Here is a 26,432-nt window from a genome sequence, read left to right as displayed (position 1 = left end):
AGCCAATTTTACCCAAAATGCAGAGTCTGTTGATAGTAGCAATTTTGTCTGGTTTGGTCCAAAACATTCTATTGAATTTTCTGTCCCTGATTTTTCTATTCCCATAATAATGATTGTCCCATGGTTCCTAGCTGTTCACCTACCATTCTGCATGGCAATCAGAGGGCTCACATGTCCATCTTCCCATGTCCATCTTCCCTGGCTCAGCTGGGCTATACCAGAAGTTTTGGTTTGTTTTTTTTTTCCACAAGTCCCTGTTCAGGCACCACTTGCGGCATATGAAGGTACAGGCCTCAAGTGAAACCCTTTACAGCATACTTAAGCACTGGTTAGATACAATGCCTTACCCACCCAAGTTCTACCCTGGAATGTGCCTACCTGCAGCAAAGCACATTTGTAGCCATCTCACAGCCTACCAAGCTGTTTACTCCCTCCATGCTTATCCAAAGAGATCTCTCCTTCCCCAGTACTTAAGCTTTGGGCATGTCCCTCATTGGGAGGCTTGGGGCAGCCCCTCACTGCAGACAGGTGTGCACAATTAATCTGCAGGTGAGCTCAGAGAGCCAGAGTTAGTGCTAGCGGCTTCCTCACTGCACCTTAAGGCACAAGCACCCCGCAGCCTGGCACCCAGACGATGAGCAAAGCCTTTTCTCAGAACGGGCCCTTACAGCTGTGCAGCTTTATATTGTTAAGGGAAGGTTAATCAATAATTCTAAGAAGGATCTAAAACGAAAGATCTTCTTGCAAAGCTGGATCTGAAACCAAGCTTGCCTAAAAGAAATTGAACTGTGGTCAAGAGAAGTCCATGTAGGGAAAGATAACTGAGGTTCAGTTCTCCGTCAGCTGTAAGCAGAGGTCAACTGTTGTTTGAGACCACCAGAAGTTTTCTTAAATACCTGTAAGGAGCATGCACAATGCTTAATTAACATAGCAACACCTATTTTTGGGAAATGAATGAATATGTATGGCTCTTCTGAGAAATGTAATACATAAACATAGGTATGGTCTATATAATCTTTCCTAAATGTAACATATGGCATGGTTAAGTGGAACGATCCCCTGTGCATCCAGTGCTGCGATAAAGGAATGCCTGCTTCCTAACGCTGCATTGGTGTGAAGGAGTTTTCTTATTCCTGATTTCAGTGACAAGGACGTGTAATGATAGGACAAGGATTAATGGCTTTAAACTAAAAGACAGTAGATTCAGATGAGGTATTAAGAAGAAATTCTTTACTGTGAGGTTGGTGAGACACGGGAACAGGTTGCCCAGTGAAGCTGTGGATGCCCCATCCCTGGGTGTGTTGAAGGCCAGGTTGGATGGGGCTTTGAGCAACCTGGTCTGGTGGAAGGTGTCCCTGCCCACGACAGGGGTTTGGAACTAAGATGATCTTTAAAGTCCTGTCCAACCTAAACCATTCTATGATTCTGTGATCATCAGGGGTTAGCAGAGAACTGTATGTGACATCAGTCATCCACCTTTCAGACAGTGGACACTCAGAACAACACACAGACTTTCCTAGAGAAGGAATATAGCTCTGTAGGCAAACCAGGACACCAGTTGTAGCCCCTGAGACTTTGGTACGCAAGAAGCCACGGTTTGCAAACCACTATTTATCCATATTCTAGACAAAATTTTTAAAAAAGGAAAATGCTGATGGAATTCCAATCCAGTTTATGTCCAGAAGCAGCAGATTGTTAGATCTTTTGCAAAGCCTCTGTTTTCCTCAATGGAGATTTGTAGAGGCTTGTTTGTGAAGTTTGTTCCTAAGAAATATATATCTGCTACTCACTTAGCTATTGAAAGAAACTCATTTATGTTTATAGATCTTCCATCTTGAAGACAGAACTCTTTCTATAGGCAAACTCTTCTATTTAGCTGTGTAAGACTGAATTCAGATACACACGAACACAGAAAGGCCCTGAATGAACAAACAAACCAATAAAACAAATTGTGTAGCTGATGTAGCCACTGGCAGGACACAGCTGGAGTTTATTATTCGTGTATTCATAACACAACCTTGCCCTCAAATCTTCCTATTTTGATGTACTGCTTTTGTGTTCCATAGTGTCAGCATTGATTGAAGCTGATTGACTTCACTCCTGCTGCAGGATACAAAATATTAAAGAAAAAATAAAAATCTGCTTCTGAAGAGACTCAGGCTGTGACTGAGGATAGATGGCAGGAACAGCACCAGGCGCAGTGATTAATAAATGATGGATTCTGGAGCAGACCAATATATTTCTGAAATCCTCCCATACTGCAGGATGCCTGCGTAATACACCATTCTCAGACCTGATAAGAAGTAAAGCAGAAAACAGCAAACAAACTTTAAGATATCTGTGCAAGGGAAATTGTTTTTAAGATTTCCAAAAAGCATGTATGTTTGAATAGATGCTTCAATAAGAGATTTCTGGGACAATGAAAGGCATTCTAAGGTGCCTAGCTTGTAAATACGCTTCTTTTCATATTCATGGAAGGCAGATGACAGGCTCGCTTTAAAAAGTCTATTAAATCATATCTGGTATAAAGCAGACATACAGTCTAGAAGGAGTCATAAAAAATGTGCCCTGCCTTTTTAAGACAGTGAGATTCAGATTGATACCTCCAGCTAATGCCCTGGCGTGTGCAAGCTCAGCCATTAGGTTAGAGCAAGGGAGCTGAAAGCTCTCAAACTAAGCAGTGCTTATTTGAAAATAGGATGTGAAGGGAGTACAGGGAAAAAAACCAGTTCTTTAGCTGTTTACCCAAGTCATTACAATCTTGAGAAGAATTGGAAAGCCTGCAAGGAGTGTTTCTTGAGAGAATTCCTATCCTCAATGAGTGCAGCTGTGCGTTTTTTTTCCCCTGAGGCAGAAGAATGAAAAGCAGCAGGTGACAATAACCTGAATTGAGAGGCAGGGGCTGAGGGCAGCCAAGGAGGGGACCTGCCCCTACCTGGGGAGCTGAGGCTGAGGTCCTGGCCTGCTGTCCTCAGACAGAGGAATGAATGTGCTCTAAACATGGATTTAGTTCAGATTTAGCTATACAATGTGTTGATTCTTTTGTTTCAGTTTGGGTTTCTTCCTTTCTTTTGGTACTACAGCACATGTTTGAATGTCAGGAAATTTTCTATGCGCAGGCTCGGGAGGAAGGCTACCTTTACTGATTAAGATGTGGGGAGGAAAGAAGGAAAACTATTTACTACGGAGTTTAAAGGGGAAAATGCGTTGACCAGAATGAAAGAAATACAATTGCCTTGGAAAACACGGGAGCCAAACTATTATGTGAGCCTCCTTTTCTGTGCCCCTGGGATCTTTAAAAAAAAAAAAAAAATACAAACCACCCAGAGAAAAAAAAAACCAAAACCCCAACTAAACACCCTCCCTCCAATCCCTGACCCCAAACCCCACAACAGTTTTAGCCCTGTGTTTAGCAAGGGTTCAGGTCGCAGCTCTGGTATGGTACAACTATATAGCGCTGGATCATACTGCTGTGAAAAAAGTCAGTAGGAAAATGAGAAAGGTGAAACTGCAGAGACAGGCTGGACTGTCAAGATGGGACATGTTAGAAGCTCAAGGCTTCAAGAAGAAAATTCCCAATGTGTGGAAAGGTATAAAACACCGATGGGAACAAACGGGGAGGCTAGTTGGAGTGTGAAGTTGTACATATCCTGCTTGCGAAGGTTCTGATGAGCTGGGTAATGGTGCCTGAACAGACCCATGTAAAACCTAGCGGATTCGCAGAACGTACTCAAAAAGATTCTTTTATATCCAGTTGCTAGACAACTCGATACAGACATAAGATTTGCATTTCTTTTCACTCTTGGGTCCTTACATCCCCCCAAAATGTTATTTTTAATGAGCTTTGCGATTCAGCTAGGCATAGCATTGTTATTTTCAGCTTTGCATAATGAACAGGGGCTTTTCATTAAAAAGAAAACCCAATGAAAACAAAAAAATATCAGTTTTGTTTGTTTGGAATATAAAACCAGCCCGACTGAGTTTAGAGAAACATTTTGTTCCACTAACTATGTCTCTGACTTTCCTGGAGTTTATTTGTGTTTGGTTGTTGGTTATTGGTTTTTGGGGTTTTTTTAATTCTTCCCTTCTCTTGAATATAAAAAAAATAAAAAAATAAAAAAATAATCTGATTAAAGAAAACATTTCCATTCATTTGTTTTGCAACAAGTCATCTGAATGTGCAACAAATATGGTTAGTAGAGTCGATAATTTCTTGAGCAGTAAAACTACCCAGGCACAAAGCCCTAATTAGTGACCAACACAGCATCGAGAAACCTCTCCTGGTGTACGGTGGGTGAACAACTCCCGGATGTTGGCAGCGTCGCTGTTGTCACCTGGCACCTCTCCCTGGAAGCAGAAGACAAACCAAAGATGTTTATCCTGTGACATTCCTTGCAGTTGAGAATCATATCAAAGCAGCAGAAGGACAAGTTTATGTGCATTTACAGACATTCAGTAGATAGAATAACTTATAATACCTAAAACATAGAGATATATTTTCCTAGTAAATGAAATACAGGTTTGGATTACACCTTTGCGTAAGTAAATCACAACAAAGTGGTTTTTTTTTTCGACCTTCCAGACCTGCTTCTTCGTAGTTTTCTTAACTTTCGAACTTTCTTTGGGTATGGAAAGAGTGGACTTGGGTGATGAAATACTACAACAGTCTTGTAACTTGGTGGAATTTTTGTCATTAGATCTTACCCCCAAAACGTAAATAATGTTTCCTCAGGAAGGATAGGAGATCGGGGGTCATGTACCAGAAGGTTATCTGTCTCTTTTGGAATAATGACCAGTGTGGAGTCAGCTTCCAGTGGGCTCGCAAAGTCAGTTCCACCGTGGTCTTTCCTGGCAACAGTTTATCACAGTTTCAAAGTAAAGTTCTTTTTCTCTACAAGAAAGAGAGGTCAATCTTTCTAACAGTCGCAAAACACACCTTCTTCCTTATCAGTGCTTCAGCGCTGACGTTCAGTGACAAAATGAAACTTGGATTTAAAAAAAAAAAAAAAAGAATCCCCAATTGAAAGCAAGCCAGGCAGCTTTTCTCCAACCTCTTGAAAATAAAAATAAAATCCTCATAAAGAAAAAGTTGTGGCAATGGTTCTATATGCAGAATGAATTCATCACTGTAACACAAAGTGAATGAGACCCTTAAAAGGGACAATACTGTATGAATAAACATAAGTATTTCTACTTGGCTTTAGTTCGTTAGTCTGTCACAGAGACGTGATTCACTGCTCGGTAACTTGTTAGCAATGTACAAGATGGACAGCAATTTGTGGCTATAAATGTCGGTAAAATGAGGTAGGTAAGCATGGGAGCATGTTGATTAGCAAAACTACAAGTGGGTCACTTACAGAAGCTTTGCAAAACAAGACTGTAGCCGTGCTCTGCCGTTCTGCTACACTCTGCTTGGTGTCACCTGGAGGAAAAATAGGAACACGTGAAGGGCCTCTAGCAGTAAGCAAAGGCACAGAAGTGAAATTACATTTATACTGGGAGTAGCTTGATGCAAAATTCAAACAGAGCAAGATCATTGTAATGGACAACAGAAAGGCCTTTTTACAGAAAATTGAAATTCCCTTTGGAAACACTGGTTTACACTGTCCTGTTCACACAATCTCTATTTTTCAGTATTTCTGTACTGTAACTCTGCTTGGGTGAGTCATGCTAGGTCAAGGCAACATCAGCAGCTGTGTTCTAGGAAACAAGGGATGGCGCTTAACATTCCTGAATAATCAGTAGTGTTCCTAGGGGATATTTTGTTTCCTTTGGAGCCTACTCCAGGACAATATCTAAAGCTGGCGTTAAGGCACTTGCCATTCTTCTTACAAAATATTAAATTGAGCCCATGTCTATGTTTTTCTGTGAACTATTTAGTGCATTGTTTTATTTTGATGTTATTGCCAGTTTCTTTATAGCAAATTATATTCTTTCTACTTGCAATTCTGGGTTAGGCTAACAAAATAGAACTCTAAATATTTTTTATTTATTTTTTATTTATTTATTTATTAAGTCTAGAAATGATAAAAAGCAAGGTAAAAATGTCAGCACTCCTCTCTCCTGAATTCAGGAACTGTTTACAATGTACTCTGAGATGAATGTGAAGCTTCATAAACTGGTAGAATAAGCATCACTGGATAGCTGTTGAAAGTGGGAAGAGTATTAAATGGCAGAAACAGGAAGCTTGTGGTGTTTTATGGAGCAGAGTCCAATATTTTCAATCAGATCAACAAATAGCAAATCTTGAAATGTTATAGTTCATCTTGTACACAGAAAAAAAAAGAGACATAGAAGCTATTTTAATGAAACAGACTGATAGTCTGGCAGTAAACTGTACCTGATGAACTGGATGAAAGCCAAAAGAAAAAGAGCAAAATCTGAGAAGACATAAATCTAATGTCATCATTTTTGCAATAACTTCTTAAATTGTTTCTGTCATAGAATAGTTACACTTAAAAAGCTATCATATATCTTGAGCTTCAGTAATTAACTTTTCTTTTTTTTTATGATTCCAGGAAAAGATTATTTAAGAGGTTTTGTCTCTTAGAGACTCTAGCTGACAACATTCACATCTGAGGAACAGTGTGATATGTTGGTATTATAAAGCTGGCTTACGTTCCTGTGGAAATCCTTGTGCTTTAACATGCTGCAGACCTTGCTGGGGGTTATGTCCCACAGGAGAAGCTGGTCGGTGCTGCGGTCAGTCAGCTGAGCTACCTGGTATTTACACTAGTTCAGCCACGGCAGGTATATGATTTACTAACAGGTACTGTGTAATGACCTGAGGCCAAAGCATTCGACAGTTTTAATGCATACAGCACTGGCCAGGTTTAAGCTGAAATAATTGCAGCTGCATTTATTTTTCTTTTTTTTTTTTAACCAAAAGAGGTTTTCAATGCAAGATTTCCAGATACTGAAGTAGTATCCTGATCCTCATCTAGAAGTTAACTCAGAAAAGAAAGGCAGACAAGCACAGAGAAGTTAGGAGTTGCGACAGGAATTTTAATAGCAACTGAGCACTGCAGAACCCTGAACAGGACCCAGAAGAGTCGTTCTGAGACGGCAAAGGAGATACAACTCTCTGGAAAGCCAGGCACCTTGAGCTAGTGCAAACCTTAATCACTGTCACAAAACTCTTCCTATGCCTTTTGCTTCATAAACTCTTCAAATAGACTTACTAATTAAATACCACAGGATTCTGCGGTTCTAACAGAATGACTAAAGGCTCTTGCCACTGCTCTTGCAAGGATGAGAGTAACCACAAGCCTATCAGAAGACAAAGTCTTGAGGAATATTTTCCCTCGGTTTGTGCATGATAATAGTGGAATTAATGGGAAACCTTTGAAAGACCACTGGACTTAGATTTAATTAAGAATCCCATGAACCACAGAGCAGAGAGCAGCGTAGTGAACAGTGTGAAATATAATTGTTGATGTAAAGGTTAATGAGTTAATTAGCCACATTTAAATGTTTAATTCAAATAAATGTTCATCCATTATCTGTAATGGGAGCCATTTTGTTTCCTCTATTTACACAGTCTAGGGTTTCTATCCCCAATATTCTCTATAGCTATGAAATTCAACATATGGCCAGGTAGCTTTAGTTAAAAACCAGGGGAAAAAATTATGGCCTTGATGCTAAATCTAACATTTTATTTCCAACTACACCTTAATGGACTTGAGTGAGGTTTAAGACACATCCCAGAGCAAGCCATAATAATTAATCTGCATGACTGGATTTAGCACAAATTGGACACATCTTGCAATTGTAATTCTCCTCCTTGCTTCTAGGCAGCAGTAAATTTGCACCAACAGATCAGCACCATAGCTATGTACTGGCTTAATTAGCCTGGATAATGAGCAAATATGTTACTTTTGACCAGAAAATAAGCAAGTGATTGGAAAAAAAAAAATCAGACTTGAATAAGAACACAAATATATCAATGCAACTTTTGAGTTTGCAAAAACTTTCAGAAGATTTTTTTTATTTATACCCAGTGTGTAATGTGGGGGAGGGGGATTAAGGTAAATCTTACTTTTTACATAGGAGAACAATGTTCCATGATCATCAGTTCCTTTGTGGGAAGTGGCAGTTTGAGTTCCAACCCAGGCCTTAAAATGTGAATCCACCACTTTAACTGAAGAGCTTATTGATTACATTATTGATATTAGGAACTTGCTATTTACAAAGAATAGATAGATCTGACTAAAGTGTTGCCATTTCCTCATAACAAAATGGGAGAAACTTGTTATTACAGGGGCTGTAATACAAAGTTGTTATGCTTTGTTCAGAAATATTTTGTAATTTTTGTTTCTCAATTAAAAATCAAAATAATTGCTTTGTATTTAAATTTGCTTATTTACAGTAAAAGTTGAACATTTTGGGATATTGGGCACATTAAAATATATTTCTCCACATGTAATTTAGCCAGTAACGTAATACAATCTGCCCTTCGTAGGATTTTTATTAAAAAGGTTTATGTCGAGGATTTTTTTAGTTACTCTTTCAGTACAATATTTTGGATACTTTTTTTTTAGAGGGATACAGCTGCAATTTAACTGCTCATTTACATTTCCATGCTCTTTTGGGGGTGCCCATAACAGATCATTCCTCATGACAGTAAATCTGGTTTCTGGGTGCCTGCTGTTGAATTAAAACCACAACAATGGATCAGCACAAAGAAATGCTCCACCGTGAAAATGTTTTGTTGGATCAAACATTTCCAAACGATCCTAAAAAAGGCATCCTGAAGTGGATTTGAAGTTGCAGAGTTCTGGCAGAGTTTGTGCCAGACTAGTTACTGCATGCAAGCCATTGTCCCCACTTCACTTGTCCTTTAGCAAGTCTGTAAGTTTGAGTTCTGCCCTTTTTGGTCTCATTCTTACCCTCCATGTGCGCAGATCTTAATTTTCTTGCAACCTTTATTTCCAGCCATGAACTCTTCCTTCCGTGCAGGCAGCACCTAAGGCAGTGGAGGAACCTAATCCACCCCTAATGACAGAAGCCACAAGCATCCATGGAATGTAATGGGGACAGCATCCCACCAGGCACCAGATGCATAAGCAGTGCATCACCCCAGTGCAACCACCTGTTGTAAAGCTCCCTCGTGTACCACCCTTAATTCATATGTGGGTGGTCCTAATTCCTGCACAATCATGGCATAACCAACCAGCACTGCCAAATGGAGGACTGGCTCCCAGTTCTAAAACATAAGCAAGTCCTACTACCCTGGGATACGTTATTATATAGATAATACCTGCTGTAGATCACACTAGCCACTTCATCCTAATTCTATTTTGCCATCATATTTTGCAGATCTTTTTACCGTTTTATCACCACCAGTACTTGTCTGATGTTATCTTTAATCGGTGCTTCTCTGTATGCACTCATTCCACCATCTTCCTATTACATAGCACCACTTTTTGCCTTATTTAAATGTGATTCAGGTTGCACTCTGAGCAACTAAAATTATGATGCTGTTCAGGAGAAACAAGCACTGGATATAGCTTCAAAATGGTACTCCTGCTTGCCTTGGCTCAAAAGGGGAATCAAGCCACACATCTGTTAGTGCTGCTTCAGCTTGAAAACAGGTCTTGATACAGACAACAGGCCTTTGAGTCCCTGTCTGTTACTTTTTCTTTTACTTTAAAGCAAGCCAGCTTGCTTTAGACACTGAAAAATAGTGACAGGCAATGTAACTTGAATCTTTCATAACACTGATGCATAAAAGTGTCATGATATTGCCAAGGATCAGCCTGCAGTTCAATCATTTGGACAATAAATGTGTATATTTTGAAGGGGTGCCTTCCAAGTGGAAAGGTCTTTTTCTCTTCCACCCTTTTGTCTTGCCCACCCTCCTACCAGCAACCCAAGCCCTCAGTGATTCAGTCTTGCTGGAGAGCCAGGGTTTATTTTGGGAAATATATCACTCTTTGCCATTTTTTCAGCAACAAATATTTTGATTAAAACAAAATGTAAAGCCTGGATCTTCCATCAGCCTGCTTCCCAAGTTGTAGTAGTCTGAATCCAGAACTCTGCTAGACCTTTATCTTCTGAAAATTTGGTTAGATTCAGTTAAGCCTAAACTAGATTAAAAATCATTAGAGGAGTCACATACTATCCTATCATTTTCATTTCCTTAGTAGATGGAAAACGACCAATGCTATACCCAGCTCTTCTGTTTTAAACAAATTCATATCAGTTAATTGATGCTACCAGATATCTGACATGAATTGTGAATGACATGCTTTGAATGAATAATGTTCATGCAAAGACTATTCAATCTAAACAAGACTGCTAATGTGTCATTCCCAAAGTATTAACACACTACCACTGAATAGGCATATATTACTCAACATATTGTTTTCAGAACACTGTTAATTGAGAGAAGTGTGTGTGTTAATGAAAACTCCCTTGAAATACATTTCCTTTTAAATTACAATGCATGTTTTATCTGAGTGGGTTACTAAGATATCTGAAAGTGGACTGGAAAGTGACTAAATATTAAGGATTAATTTCCCCAGTACTGTATGAAAAAGATTGTTTTCTTCTTAAAGATAGCTTGCCACCAGAAAGCTAAACTATATGCAGACTTCCAGTTCACAGGTTTTAGTTATGGGAGAAGGAGATGTTACACAGCACAAGGGTGGAAGAGTGAGAATGTCTTTGAACTAAGAAGAACACAATAAAAATTAACAATATTTGCGGTGGTTGGTTATATGAAACATGTGGAATCACACTGGTAAATTTTAACCTAATTTTCTAAGAAAATGGAATGTTTACATTTATTTGGTTCTCTCACTTCCCTAAAACTCTTAACCTTACTGGCCGTTTTCACTCAACTTTGGCAGAAAGACAAATACCTCAAAGTCATTTTAAATTAATAGAAAGCTTATGTAAATATATATAAATGAAGAGAAGAAAAAATATGTTAATATTTCTCACTGACAGAAACACCTCTCTATTGTCTCAAACCACAAGACGCAGCATATAATCTGCACAATGCCAGGGGATTCTATAGATTTTGCTGGCTCTGTGGCTCAGGAACTACTTTCACTTACATGTGGGGCCCTGAATCTTTAGTAACCTGAAGGAAGCAGAACTGTGTGTATATCCAAAGTTAACGACATCATAAGCTTTTTTCTAAAATGAGCTGTTAGACACTGTAGAGTCACTCTTGCAGAGCTCTGTGCAGCATCAGAAAAGTAAAAAATGGAGCTGTGGTTCTCAGTCTGGTGAGCATCGCTGCTAGGCCATGTCATTGTAGATGGGAGAATTGTTTTGGAAAGGGAAGGGCTCTGTTGTAGTTTTAAAAGTGAGTCCTGAGCTTCTGCCAGCATCATGTGGGGTGGCAGGAGCAACACTGCCAGTCCTGAACAAGCTTCCCATGACTGGGCAGTTGACCGAATCTTCTCCTATTTGTTCCTACCCAGATACCTGAGAGCTGAGGAATGCTAACAATAATTGCATGAAGTAATGACTTGTTTGCAAAACATCACAAGTCAAGTTTTGCCAGAAATACTTTCATGCCACCCACCATCTATTCCTGCCAATATTTTTTGCTCCCTGTGACATTTAAATTTGCAATTTGATTAATGATTTAATTTCAGTGCTTGGAGTATGTTTTATATTATTAGTTCCAGGAGAGAAAGGCAGGTAATTAGACAAATACAGTGAAGTAGCTCAAAAGACTTTTAAAAGTTGTTACTGTAGTAAAAAAGCAACATGAATAAATATGGCAGAACGAGGGGCCTCTAAAAATATCCCTTTCAAATTGGAGGTTTCTTTTTTTTCTGCATTTTCCCTGCTTATTGGAACAAGGCAGCCAGGTCTTTGCTAAATACACAAAGAAGCATAAGGAGTATGTTAAATGTTAATCTGGTTTAAATTATGAAGCAGGTCTCAAAAGTGAAACTTTTTGTTCACCTGCAGGTTACTGGTCATAAAGCACAGCAAAATCAGTACAAAAAACTTGCTTTAATTGCAACTCACAAACATTATTCTTTGTGCCAAGTTGATAATTGAGATAGTTATATTCCATGATGTGCAACAGCAGCTGTGGGCTATAACACTGACAAGTCATCTTTGCATTGCTCATTATTTTTCAGTAATTGACTAATTTTATCCTTCACACCTGTTGTATAAAACCTGGTGGCATCACAATAATCTAAAAAAAGTTGATATTTATCTCCTCTATCAATCCTATGTCTCTCTCCTTAAGGACTTTCTGAAAATATTTCAAAAAGCTGTATTTTAACCTTTTGTCAAGATACAAGTTTGTATAAGCCAACGGTTACCCTTATAGGATTTATGCATAATAAAACTTGCACATGGACTTGAATTAGTTGGGAAATCTGTGTCTGACATGATTTTTTTGTATGAATTGTCAATTAATTGGCATAATTTGAAATGCAGAGAAGCATTTGGAAGTGATATATATTGTTCATGATGTTGCCTTGATACATAGCTTGCATTCATGTACCCATCAAAGACAACTCTACAGCCTTGACAAGAAAGTATTCAGAGCAGATGGAAATATAGATTTATCTGTCTTGCTTTGAACTAGGAATATGAGATGAAAACCTTAGTCTCTAATCTTGTGAGAAGTAACTTTTCTAGATATTCTTTCAAAAGCAATAGCTATTCCAAAACTGGAACATAATATTAGTGCTTTTGCTGTACCTGCCCTTGTTTTGGAGTGTTTATGCTAAAGCAGATTTCAGCTTTCTTCTGGATGTGCTTCTCTCTGTATTGGTAAAAACTGCAGCAGCATCTAGATTTTTATCTGAACTGACTGAAACTATGTGGGATGAATGTGGACCTTGGGATTTCTTGGAGAAACAGTATTGACATCTTCCAAGATCTGATATTTCTAACAAAATAACAGAATAATGGAGGCTGGAAGGTACCTCTGAAGATCATCTAGTCCAATTGTTCTGCTCAGACAGGGTCAGCTGGAGCAAGTTGCCCAGGACTGTGTCCAGCTTGGGATGCCCAAGGATGGAGACTCCATAATCCCTCTGGCCAGCCTGTTCCACCATCTGTTCACTCTCACAGTATAGAATTTTTATCTTTAAGGAATTTCCCAGGTTTCAGTCTGTGTTTTATGCATCAGTTAAATCCTACTGCAGGTCAAAGTGGTTGGCTGCAACAGCAAATAAGTCCTGAAATATTCAGAAGACAGTCATAACTGAAGAGGACTGTAAAGTTTGGAATTACTTTATAGACTATCTAGCTTACATAAAATTGATTAGAGAATATAATTTCAGAAAGTCTGGAATATGTTTCATAGTGTAGTCCCAGTTCACTATGAAATTTTAGCTACATTCAGTCCTACCACATATACAAGAACATATATGAAGGACAGTACTGAAAAAAAAAAATAAATCAAATCCATTCCAGAAGTTGTTTCTGATGGTTATATCAGAGTGTTTAATAAGAGATTAAAATGGCCATATGGAAGTCAAGTCTTTGTTATTATGCCACATTATTGTAATTATATGTCAGCACAGTAATAAGCAAACAAAGCAACTTTTTGTTAATGTGGCAGTTATGTTTATTATTACTCATACAATAAAAAAACCCCACAATTACTGCTCATCAATATTCAGCCTCCCTGGGGGAAAGAAAAATGGTGGAGAAGGGTCTCTAGATTGCCTATATGTTGATGGAAGAGAAAAGATGGAGCTTTACAAAAACTTGACACAAGGAGAGTAGCTCCCCTAATACAATATCCCATTAGTTCCCCTATAGCTGTTTCACATGGCAGCGAACCTGTGGTTAGATAATCCTTAAGGGATAAGTCTCTGCTTGGGGGCTCTTTCACATGAGGGAATTGCACACCCTTCCTTCAAACTCAGAATGCCTTATTTCCTTCAAATTATCTTTTGCATCCTCCCTTAATTGAAAATTCCTAACCCCTCAGGGCTCCCCATAGTATGTTCTTTCTCTTCCCTACTCACTGCTTTCCACAGCTTCTTCATACCCTTATAAGTGAAGCCGTTTAGCATCCTGTAGCTTAACGTAAAGGAAAATAGACATGTCCAAACTATATTTATTTCTTTTTTTCTTTTTCCCTCATCTGTATACAGGGAACGGTTCCTGTTTTCTGACTTCCAAAAGGCAAGAAAGTTCAAATTAGCGAAACAGGCTTGTATTTTCACTGGTACTTGGTAAATTAACAAAATTCAGATAAATATCTCTAACAGTCTATAATTATATTTTTTTCTTCACACCAGTCCCTTTGAAAGGACACGTGCAACTCAGCTAAAAAGATCAGCCAACACATTTCAGTCCTTCTGAAGACAACATGCCCATGGAAAGCCCTTCCCAAACCTTCTAATTTGCTTAACAACTTCTGTCTTTAAGTGACAGCTTCACAACCTCTGACTTCAAACTCAGGTTCCTTAGTTAGGGAAAGGAAGGACTGACATACGTGCACGGTGAATGTAAAAATATTTTACATATTTTTAATATTTCTGCAGTTTGAATGTTTTAGTGTGGATCCTTTGTCATCTTAATGTCACTATCTGTTCTCACTACAGTTCGCAAAAATAGTTGTTCACAATTTTTTTTTAGGGTTTTCAATATGGTTATATCCACTCAACATTATTGTGGACAAGGTAGAGGGCAGTGGTTCCAAAGTGTGGCTACAGCTCTTTCATTTGCCTTGTAGCTTTACATGTAGCTATGAGCCAAGTAGTCATAGTGGCATCTAGACCTTTCAGTGGAGATAGTGCTGCTCTACTACATCTCATACTGAAAAATGTTATAAAATGTCATAAAAAAGGCTCTCCCTAGTGTTGCCTTCTAACATAGCATTAAATAGCTACACATTGTCATCCCGTCTGTGTGTGACAGGGATAATAATGAGCTTAAAGAGCTACATTTCTAATAGTTTCACACATATCTAAGAGCAAATTGCTGACTCTTTCTTGAAGTAACAATACAGTTTCTCTGCTGATAAACTTTGGAAAATTCTTGCCTGCAACTCATCAGAATCATCTTTGGATCAATATTATCTAAGGAGCTCAGGGCAGCAGCACCAAACCCGCAAAAGCCATTCCCTTGGTTATTATATGTAGTTGGAGAGGCTGGAAAAAGGGACTGAAAGGGATCTCAGCAAATTCAACAGGGACAAAGGCAAAGTCCCACAGCTGGAATGAACCAGCCTCCTGCGAGGGCTGAGTCTGCCTGGCCGGGGGGAAATGCACATGGTCTGGCACTAGGTTCCAGGTAGATGCTGGAAAATCTTGAACTAAAAAGGAGAACTACAAGTTTGTATGAGTTTTCCAAATATCCATGCAAATGTCTCTCAGGCTTTCATACTTTCTTTGTGATGTTTCACTTCTATCTCTTAGACACTTCGCTCCATGACACTGTCTGAAGAAGGCTGTACTTTCTGATGAAATGCTGATCTACTGAGAACAGACATTGCCTCTGGTAAGAGACAGAGTCCGTTGGCAGGAATGCACCAGCACAGACAGCATCACCTACTGTGTGTTCTTCAGGTCACTGAAACAAGTGACAGCCTTCTCATAGCACGTGTCAGGGGAGGTCAGTGCTAAGGAGGAAGTAATGGTATTCAACTCCACAGGCATAGGGCAAGGGGTAATAGTTTTAAACTAAGAACTGGTTTCAATTAACTATTAGGAAGAAATTCTTTACTGTGAGGGTGGGGAGAGACAGGAACAAGTTGCTCAGAGCAGCTGTGGATGCCCCATGCCTGGGTGTGTTCAAGGCCAGGTTGGATGGGGCTTTGTGCAATTTGGTCTAGCAGAAGGTGTCCCTGCCCATGGCAGCAGGGTTGGAAATAGATGATCTTTAAGATCCCTTCCAACCCAAATTGCTCTATGGGAATCTAGGATCCATGCGTTTTCTCACCTTCTTGTCCAGAATTGCAAAGACATATGAAGAGCTGGTGAATGACCTCTGGATGTCACACTGATTAATTGGTGAAGTTTGCTTTCACCACTGGATACCAAGTGCCTTGTCAGATTAATTATCGTTCCCTTGGAAGGCTATTTCTTTTCCAGTGTCTCCTCCTAGAGTCACTACAATAAGCCTCATGCAGCATGGAGCATTTCCAACCAACAGTTTTGGGGATCATGGAAGCCACTTCTAAACATCCTCTTTTTTTGTACAGGATGAAAAAAAGTTACTTCTTAGCAGCGCTAAAGTACTGTTTGAAAACCATTCTAGGATTCTATGGAAAGGCATTTTTTCCAAATTACATGACAGAAGTTAGAAACTGCCGTTGTTAGAATGAGTTAGTAGACAGTAGCAGTAACAGTTTAATAAGCATGTTTACTTCTGAAAACATGATTATATCCAGGAATTACCTGAATCTCACAGAATGCCTGAAATCTTACCTTCTGCAGAACTGAAAAAGAAGGAGCCAAATCCCCTATTCCAGGTTTTATACAAGGCTACTTCCACATAAACCTGGATCCAGACGACAGTTTAATCATGAATTCTGGAAACAATTTCAGGCTCTCAGACTGTCTTTCTGAGACAGCTTAGCGGTCACCAGAATTAGATTTAAATGACCAGAAACAATGACCTAAAAAGGAAAATTATCCTGCTGTGAGCTAAGTGTGCTTCTAGCTTCTTCTGTGTTCTTTTCAAGGGCTTCTTACCACTGAAGCTCAATGTCTTTTTCCATTTGTAGGCTGCAGTGAAATTAGAGTCTCCCATGACCCAGCCATATCTTATATTACAGCCCTCTTTCAATGTAATTCTGTATTTTTTGCTTGCTTTCTTTTCTTTCTTTTCTCTGTGCCAGCTTTTTTTTATTTTCTCTGGTTGATTTACTTTACTGTGATGCTGCCTTTACCTTATCGAAAACAGTGTTGTTATGGTCTTTGCAAGAAAAATCTTTTTATTTTATCCATAGCTCTTTTGAAAGCTGAAGAAAAGAATTTAGCAGCCGAGTGGATGAAGTTTGTACATCAGTATTCAAGATTATAGACAGCTGAACTACTCCAAACGAGGTCAGTAGTTACATAGAAATACAGATATACTAGATTTTGGATTTTTCAGTTGTTAAATTGTGGTTTGCTGCAAACCAGGATAAGTTTGTACAAAAGAGCACACAGAGAAAAAGTTCAGTCACTATATGGCATGAACACAAATACTATAAAAATAAATAGATCTGAGAATGGTTATTAGACTTTGTTCTATCATTTCAGTGAGATGTGCTTAACAGGTCATATGTATTTCCCATATTTTCAGAATTCAGGATTCTTGTACCTCTGCCCAAGACACACAGGAGGACCCATAGTGATGGGCAGGATGCGGGGCAGGGGAACAGTTTGGCTGTCCTTTGCCCTTGGAGGTCAGCAGAGGATGGCAACCTGCCCCAGTACAACAGCCACTGCCGGGAGCTGGGAGAAGCAGTCCCGCCCCACCTCATCATAAAACCCAGCACCACTCTGTAAATCTCCAGAAAGGACATGAGAACCCGTGTAACTTTGAGAGCAGAATGGTTTGGTGTGAAAACTGGGCTGTGAGCCATGGAAGAATGGATGGATTGGCTTAGTGGATTGGTCTGTTTTCCAACTGTGAAACTTGAATTTTTTTCATTGAAAAAACAGCATGGTTCAAGGAAAGGGACAGAAACAGGCAATCTGCATAATTTTCAAATTCAAGACAAAATTACTTTTTTATCTGTGAAAAGACAGTTGGCAAAGATGTATTAACTTTATATGCATGCTTCATCCAAACAATATAAGCAGACTTTCAGAAAAAAAGTAATTGGAAATCCTTTGAATATTGTGTGCAGGTTTGTGGCATATTTTTGATAAAAAACATTTCAAATTTATCAGAATGTGCTTAGTAAAATTATATTTCCTATGTCAGAAAATATATTCTGATGCAAGAATTATAAAGACATGAAACACTGAGGTTTTACCCAGTTTAAGCGTGATCAAGAAAAGCTTAGTTAAATACAACAGGCGACTAGAGCCAGGCTGCTCACTCACTCAGGGCCAAGAAAGCCTTCTAGTGAGGTCTGGTCTAGCAGTGCTGGAGCTCTAATTAATCACTACTACTGTGCATAGCAATCATTTGTTCCAGCCTTTCTGAAAGGTACAGGTCCTCAAAATTTCATCTTTGAGCCAGACATATCCATTAAAAATAACAACTACCATTATCGTAGTAAAACTTTTGAAGTGACTGCGTCCAGTCTGTTAAGTAGATTGAAGTCAGTCTGTTAAGGAGTTAATTAGTGGCACAGAAATAAGTTTGAGACAACTGAGCTCTCCCACCCATCTGCACAACTGTCCTGCAGGAGCAAAGCCTTTGCTTCTGTTTGGGATGGAGCTCTCTGTGGACAAAAGACACATTCTTGTGCATTGTCACAGCATCACAGGGTAGTGTCTTTTAATAGTCCTTCCCCTCCTTCCCCCCCCCCCCCCCCCCCCCCCCATACGAACCACCTCCAACAGGTAGCTTTAGAAATTAATGTTCTTCTGATGGTGGGTTTTTTGGGTTGTTTGTTGTGTTTTTGGTGGTTGTTTTTTTTTTTTTTTTTCAGGCAGGCAGATTAGTCCCAATTCTGCTTGAGGTGAATTCATGATGGGAATTTAAGAAATGGTTTTCATATCTACTGAAAGCTGTTTTGCATCATCTTAACGATATTAGCAACATGGATGAAATGGGGCATAAGCAGAGCAATTTGCAGAAATCACAAGGAAGAAATGAAAGAATAGCAGTTGTTTATCCTGAAGACAAGAAGAACTAAAAGGTTTTTGCAAAGAGGAAGACACTATTTTCCAAGCCTGCGATGCTTAGGACAAAATGTAATGGATATAAACTGTCTTGAAATACTTCAATCAGGTATCAGGCAGCCTTTGAGGCATTTGGAGCTTCAATATGATTACATCATCAGATGCTTCCCAAAGTCTTTTGCTTCTCTCTAGTCAGAGTTTTTACCATTTTAGAACCTTCCGTCAGACAGACGACAACCAACATCCATGCTTTCATTAAAGAAGTCTCATAATACTTAAGGCTCCCCAATCACATCTTCAAGCAATGTAAACCACTCCTGCCCCTTTTCTGATACTAGTAAAGGTATTTCCACATAGGTAATTTTTACTGTGTAGATACTTTTGTCTACTGGCTGTTACAACGTATCATAGTTTGCAGCAGATATATTATCTTTTATTTTCTTCAGGGAAACCTCCGATGATCCTAATTTTTAATGTCAGAAAATTTGAGTGGTGCATGATTAACAAATTCTGAGCTTGGTTCCTTTGCACAGCGCAAACTTTGTGTAGCTTCACTGTCCAGAACTAACGCTGGAGCTACCTGTGTGGCTGTGTTATTTTTCTATTCCGAAAAGTTGAACACAGAGCCGTAGAGAGGAAAATTTAAATGAAAAAGTTCCTAATGCAGTCTAGCTATGACATGATTACAACTAGGTTAAATGTATTAGTTCTCCACATATTACACTAGAGGTCATACAACATCTAATTTATTTCCTTGACTTTCACATTTCACACTCCCCTGAATGTAATTTCTTTCAATTTTCTCTGCTGTCGGTAATTGGTGTGCCACACATCTCTCTTCTCCAACAGACTCAGTCTGATTATACTGGCACCGCATTCTGTGTATCTATTAAGAACCAGGGATCAAACTTTCCCCCAGGCCTGGTTTCCATTTCTCTCTCTCATACTCATTCATTTGTTAAGGGCATGAAGTCTTCATATATTTCACATTTAGAAAGGTTAGTGCTTTCTTAAGAAGGAAAAAAGCAAACGAGAAAACTTGCCAATGGGTGAGTCTGTCTTTCAGACCTCACATTTTGTCTTGGCTTTCACCTTCCCATGTGATGTGTGGCAGTGTTTTCAGAAATGTCTCATTTAATGCAGACAGAGATTTCATCTCATCTTGCAAAGTCTTTAAATGATAGCGACAACAAAATGTAAAGTTTGGATCATTTTGTAAACTGTTACAGGGAAAATGAAATATTGAAGAAGACGAGTTCAATGTTTTTTTCAGATCTCAAAGTTCTTGCCACTTTTATTATATTCAGGAAGAGGTACTGAAGGTCTGCTTCTGTTTGTAGCACCAGTTTTATGATCATGGAAGTCTACTGCGTTCCAGCAAGTAGGTATTTCTTACATCTAGTTTTAAAATATAGTAGACAATCTGAATTGTAATTTCTTGAAAAAATTCTGTGCAGACCCTCATGGTAGACACCCTATCAATGTTCCCCAGCTCTAATACAGACTTGCAATCTACTGTACATCAGCTTGGGGAGGATTTCACAGTGCTGAGATATTTCCCAAACAAGTGCTCAATTCACAATTAACTGTAGAATTTTGTTAGCTCAAATACACTTTGATTTCCAAATCCTTTATTGAAAGTTTTGCTGCTAATTTTTTTCCCCACAGAAATAATTTTTCTGCAGTATTACATTCCTGTAAATAATGAAAATATGTGGTTTGATTTTTGAGTTTGATCCCTATAAACCTTCCATTTTCAATAAAACCTGTGTTGGTTTGTTTGTTTGTTTTTTGTTGGGTTAATTTTCTTTCTTTTCTTTTTTTTTTTTTCTTTCTATAAAGGCTTATTTAATTACTTTTCTGAATCATAATTCGTGCATCATTCTATGATCTACCCAAAATTTCTTTTTTTAAGAATTAAATATACCCCAATTGCTTGTGGCTGTGTATTATCATTAAATACTTTATTACAGAATCTGTTAGGTCACAGATATTGCTGGAATGACATAACTGACAAATAATTAGATGTAAGTGTAGAAATGCTTGCTATTTGCTCACAGTTACCATTTTTGTGTGCAGAAGGCAGTTAAAAACAGAAAAAGGTGAGAGCAAACCGTGTTTGAAAGGCAGCTCTTATATTTGTCCTTCCAAGTACTCAAGGTCTCTGCCATAATGGTGCATGGACACTTGCCTCCAAATTAAAACCAGTGTTTCTACAGAGAAAGCCCCTGAGATGTCTGATGCTTCCACCCAGATGGAACTGGTAAGGAAGGAGACTGCAGTACAGATAGATGGTGTGTTGCAATGAATGCCCAGAGCCTTCTCCTGGAGAAAAGGTAAGTACCTGAAAAAGATGTGCACAGGTTGATGATCCGTTGTATCAGGTGGCTGAGTTGATGCAAACAGTTTAAAGACTGCAAATTATTAGAGGGACTGAGATTAAGATAGATAAGTGGTTTCAGAACCATGCTCCTGTGGTGGACACCACAGAGAATGAGGCACCTTGGACCCTGGTGACCCACAAAAGCAGGACTCTGCTTCAGTCCCCACCCTCCAACATTACAACGAAAATCAGTTAAAGCTTTAACAGCTGTAGACACCCACGAGCAAGGTCTTCAGGGAGAAACTGTACCAGCAGCTCACAGTGGATACCACAAAAAGAAATAAGTGCTCATAGTGGGTGACTCCTTGATAAGGAGCTCTGAGGCAGCTGTCTGCTCGCCTGACAGGGGGTCACGAGAGGTATGCTGCCTTCCAGGAGCTAAGGTCCAAGATATTGCAGAGAGGATGCCACAACTTGTCAAGAGCACAGACTACTAGTCATTGATATTCTTTCATGTGGACATGAATGACACCGCAAGCCAGAACCTGGACAAAACCAAGGAAGACCACAAAGTCCTGGGTGTGCAAGTAAGCAAAAAGTGTTGGTGGCCAAGTTATCATTTTACCAGATAGAGGAAAGGGTGCAGCCAGAAATAAGCATATAATGCAAATAAGCCTCTGACTTTGTGACTGGTGCCGTCATGAGGTTTTTGGGTTTTATGACAACAGGACATTCTTCACTGATTGTGGCTTGTTAGGGAGGGAGAGGATCCACCTTTTTAGGAAAGGCAAGGGAATCTTTGGCAGCAGGCTAGGCAACTTGGTGAAACAGGCTTTAAACTGAAGAACTTGAGGGGCAGGGTCCAAAGCGGCAACGTTCATGCCATTGCAACCAACTGGGGAATAAGCCAGGCCAGGCAGAGCAGTGAGACATGTTCCTTAGCTGCCTCCCAAGATGAGAGCCAGAAGACCAACCACCTCAAGTGTATGTACACCAATGCATGCAGCCTGGGAAAAGAACAGGAGGAACTGGAGCTCCATGCCCAGTCAGAAAGCTATATCATAGGAATAACTGAAACATGGTGGGACAACTCATGTGACTGGAGGCTTGCGATGGATGGGTATAGGCTGTTTTGTAAAGACAGGTAGGGAAGAAGAGGAAGAGGAGTCATGCTCTATGTTAAGGGGAACCTTGGATGTATAAAAGTCAGCTACAGTGATTGTGGAAGCCCTATCAAATGCCTCTGGGTCAAGACCAGAGAGTTGTTTCCAAGGGGGTTCTTACAGTAGGTATCTGCTGCTGACCTCCAAACCAAGACAACAAGGCCAACAAGACAATACCTGGGTCACTTAAGGGAGCTTCGGGTCACCGGAACCTGGTTCTTATGGGTGACTTCAGCCACACAGACGTTTGCTGGAAGAAGAGCGCAGCAGCTGGCACGTCATCCATCAGGTTCCTGGGAGGCGCAGAGGACTGCTCCCTCACAGGGCTGTTGGCTGTGCCAGCCAGGAATGAGGCACTGCTGGAACCGCTGCTCGCAAACCAGGAGAACCCGCTTTGTAGTGCCCCGTTAGTGACAGCCTTGGCTGCAGCGGTGACGGGGTCGTGGAGTCTGGGCTCCTGCCGCGCATGCTGAAGGTTGCTACTAAGACAAAGGGGTTAGAGTTTAGAAGAGCAAACTTCAGCTTGCTCAGAGCTCGGCTGGGAGGGATTCTATGGGAAGCTTCCGTGGAGGATAAAGGAGACAGTGAGTGCTGGGAGTTTTCCAGGAATGCTCTTGTGGAAGCCCCAAACCAGTTCATCCCCTTTAAAGGTAAGGGAAGGAGGCAGAGCAAGAGACCCCCCTGGCTCAGTTGCAAGCTTCTGAGTCTGTTCAAAGCCAAAAGAGCTATCTCTGGCTCTCGTCTGCAGGAAGAAATCTGGGTCTCGTCTGGGATGTTGCCCATCTGTATTAGAGCAGTCGTCTTGCCACCACTTGCTCTTCCACATGGTGAAATAACCTGCCAAATACCAAACATTGTTTCATATGCTTTTTTCTTCAATTCCTCTTCTGTGCACTACTAACTTTTTGTCTGCTGTGAGGTAGCAGATTTTCAGTATATATTGTAGTAATTGCATTTGAACAACACATACCTCTAAAACCTAGTAAATCACTTAGACTTTCTATCTTTAGGGTAGCTAATTGTTTCATTTTCAGAATGCTACAGTTCATTGAAGTGCTGGTGTCAGACACTGCAGCAGTTACTGAATGCAAGTATCTCCCATTGTCTATCAGGGAGAACAAATCATAATTTAAATTAACCTTACTGTGTAATAAAATTTTGTTACATGTCGTTATGTTATATTTTATAATATCTATAAATCAATCCTAGCAAGCCATTTGCTTAAATGACGGGTTTCTTTGTTTAACAGAGTAAAGCTAGAATCTTCCCTATGATTAATTTTTTCAAATAACAGTGAAGTACAAAGTGGAAAACATGTAATTTTCTAAACTGACAGCATTTTGGGCCCTCAAAACAATTCATTATGTTTAAAAACCAATAGAGGTGACTCTTCAACAAAATATATCACGTAATTTAATTATAACAAGGAAGTTGGGTTTGCCTGACAGCCTTCTGGATGGAAATGTGCCCAAGTGCCCACAAAGCCAGCTGTCATACTTTTCCCCTTCTCCTGGACCAGATTGAGTAATATGTAGTCTTTTCTATAATGAGTGTCATTCTGTATTTCCAGAACCTCAGAGCAATTTGTTTGCAGTTTACCAAGAACATTTCCAGGTTTTCCAGTTCAAAAATGTATCTACAAGCTATTTTGATGTTGTAAAGTGCTATGTTTCATCAGAAGGTGTTGCTTTAAAAGGTTTTCAATTGATTGTTTTAAATGTTTCAAAATTAATCAGGCATATTGCTTCTCTGTCATTTTGCTTTTCCAGGAATTGTGCTATGCATATATTTTATTGTCAAAGTAAAGCTTTCAATAAGATTGTTTTTTATGTTTCCAAGTCAATATTTTTCCAAGATGTTATGGAGTAAAACAAACAAACAAAAAAACACCCAAAAGACAAGCCAAAAGCAAAAGAAGAGAAAATGTAAAGGAGAGCTACATGTAGGGAAAGCTACTACTTTTTGCAATTGTTTGGTTCTTTCGTGCTCGGATACTTCCCACCTTTTTCATGAGCAAAAAAACCCCCGTGAATTGGACCTGATTCACCATCACTTTTCTCTAGTTTTATGTTGAGTAAGTGTTACTTTTAATGTCATTACGAAGGCATAAAACTAAAATAAGGTAGTAGTGATTCAATTCCAACACACATACCAGGTAGTAAAAATGTCTGTAGGGAAAGAGCTTTAAATATATTTAGATAAATAGATGCTTCAACCAAGCAACACACACAGGTTTATGAGTATCCCTGATCCATGGCAGACTTCTCATCACCGTCACTGGGCGTTGTGAACGTGTGAATTGAGGGTAGGCTACAACTTGCAGAGATCATAACATCTTAAGCATTTTGGGTTTGCTTCTTTATCTTTCTCTACATTGCTGGAGAAATCAGATTTGCAAAACAAGAATGCATAAATAGCTTAGTCCTCAGGTCACCCAGTAACTCCTAACAGCCAAATTCATTCCTGGTGCAGCTCCATCTGTTCCCAATGAAATTACATGTGGTGAATTTTGCCCAAAGTGTTTAAAAGCTTGAAGAGCCATTAATTTTTGTAAATTTTGGAGGCACTACCAAGATGAGAAAGAGAGGGGTTACTGATACAATTTGGGAGGCAATGAATAAGAAAAGGATTTAATTAAGGGTAATGAGGAAGCATTAAAGCAAAGGAAATTTGCCAGTAGGTTGATTTAAAAACATATACATATTCTCAGTGCTCTGATCAATTTAACAGTTCAGTAGTCATCAGAATAATGTTGGAGTCCCACTGTTTGAAGCAATTAAATGCATGTGTTTCAAGTAGCAAAAACATATAAACCAGAAATAGAAAACGACACAGGTCTGTTTTATCACCAGGTGCCTCTAGTTTGAAAATTTTCCCAACGTGATGACAATGCCTAGCAAAACATGATGATGTTGCCAATTAGTTGGATTATTAATTTGTTATCCCTGATGCTCATTTCCTTGGTTTCAAGTTTGGTTACAAGTCATCTAACAAAATACAGTTAAGCACAGAATGTAATTTCGAGTTCCTTAAATGTAAATCCTTTTTTTCTGTTCATTGTTGTTCTTCTCTTCAAGCAAACTGCAATTAAATATATTACTGAAATAGTGAAGAAAATAATAAAATTTTCAAAAGAGTTATTATAAAAATGGGAAGAACAGTCATCGATATAAAAATATGCAGGCTTCTATACTGTATCATTGGATCAAAAATAGCATAAAAATGATATACTTAAATTTATAGCTGCTTATTTACATCCCATTCCTTGAGTATTTAATACCATTGATTTCCCCATTTGGAAAAATCATTAAAGGACAATCCAGACACACATGCTCTTGAGAGAAATTATTGAGTGGGGTGTTAAAAAGTGAGCAGATTAAAAAGACTGCTTGCAAGATACAGGCATACAGAGTTAACGAAGTGTGTTCCCTATAATCCATCAGTTGTCACATTGCAGCTATCTGGTGATAAAATCAATATAAATGTTGTCAGATACACAACATCGCTTCACTGGGAACTCTAACCTCAATATGTCATCATACAGGTATTTAAGCATTGGGCCAAACTGTATACAAAGCTTAATGTGGCTCAGAGCTTGTAAACTCTGACAAAGGATTTATTTATTTTGCAATTTTGTTTGCTTTCAGCACACCTCTGTTTAATTCATTCATCTTAGCAGTTATCATGCTGAGATGGATCAAGGTGCTTTTGTAACCAAGACTTTCCCAACACACTTTTGTCAAGTGAAATCATTGTGTTAATCAATTTAGTTAATTTTAACACTGGTAGAAAAAAAATCAGGTGTTTTAAAAGCTGCTTTTCCCTGATTATTTTTCGCTGCAAAAAAGGTGATTCTGGAGCAGCCCACTGAGTTTCTTTTTGCATTATCTCCTTTTTAAAAGTGTGATTTTTGTGCAAACTAGTGACCCAGACACTATTCATGTAAAAAACAAATCCAAAAAGTATACACAGTCTGAATATGAATTTAAACCAAAATCAGAACTGGAACACAGCGTCTTTAGATAGGGAAAAAACAATTCTTACCTGAATATGTGCTCTTTGCTGATTCGAGAAGGGCATTGCTTGCAAAGCACATTGTAAATAGTTAAAGATGTCAGCAGGGCAAAAAATAAGAAGAGCCCAAATGAACTGTTTAGGTCTTATGGCAAAGACTACTGTCTATATTGTGACTTTCTGAGCAGGACCATTTAAGAT

At 39.1% G+C, this 26,432-nt stretch overlaps 1 long non-coding RNA gene across 1 annotated transcript; it reads right to left on the bottom strand.

The window, feature by feature from the left end:
* Window positions 1–2,019: 2,019 nt before the first annotated feature.
* LOC129785264 (uncharacterized) lies at window positions 2,020–26,432 on the bottom strand. Its single transcript, XR_008749044.1, has 4 exons — window positions 26,262–26,432; window positions 5,358–5,422; window positions 4,705–4,891; window positions 2,020–4,347 (listed from the first exon to the last, which is right to left on the bottom strand). It is a non-coding gene; the product is annotated as an uncharacterized LOC129785264 (long non-coding RNA).

This window comes from Falco peregrinus, chromosome 10, assembly GCF_023634155.1.
Source record: "Falco peregrinus isolate bFalPer1 chromosome 10, bFalPer1.pri, whole genome shotgun sequence".
Classification (NCBI taxonomy): Eukaryota; Metazoa; Chordata; class Aves; order Falconiformes; family Falconidae; genus Falco; species Falco peregrinus.
The sequence above is the reverse complement of the archived record's forward strand: the minus strand, read 5'-3'. Positions and strand labels throughout refer to the sequence as shown.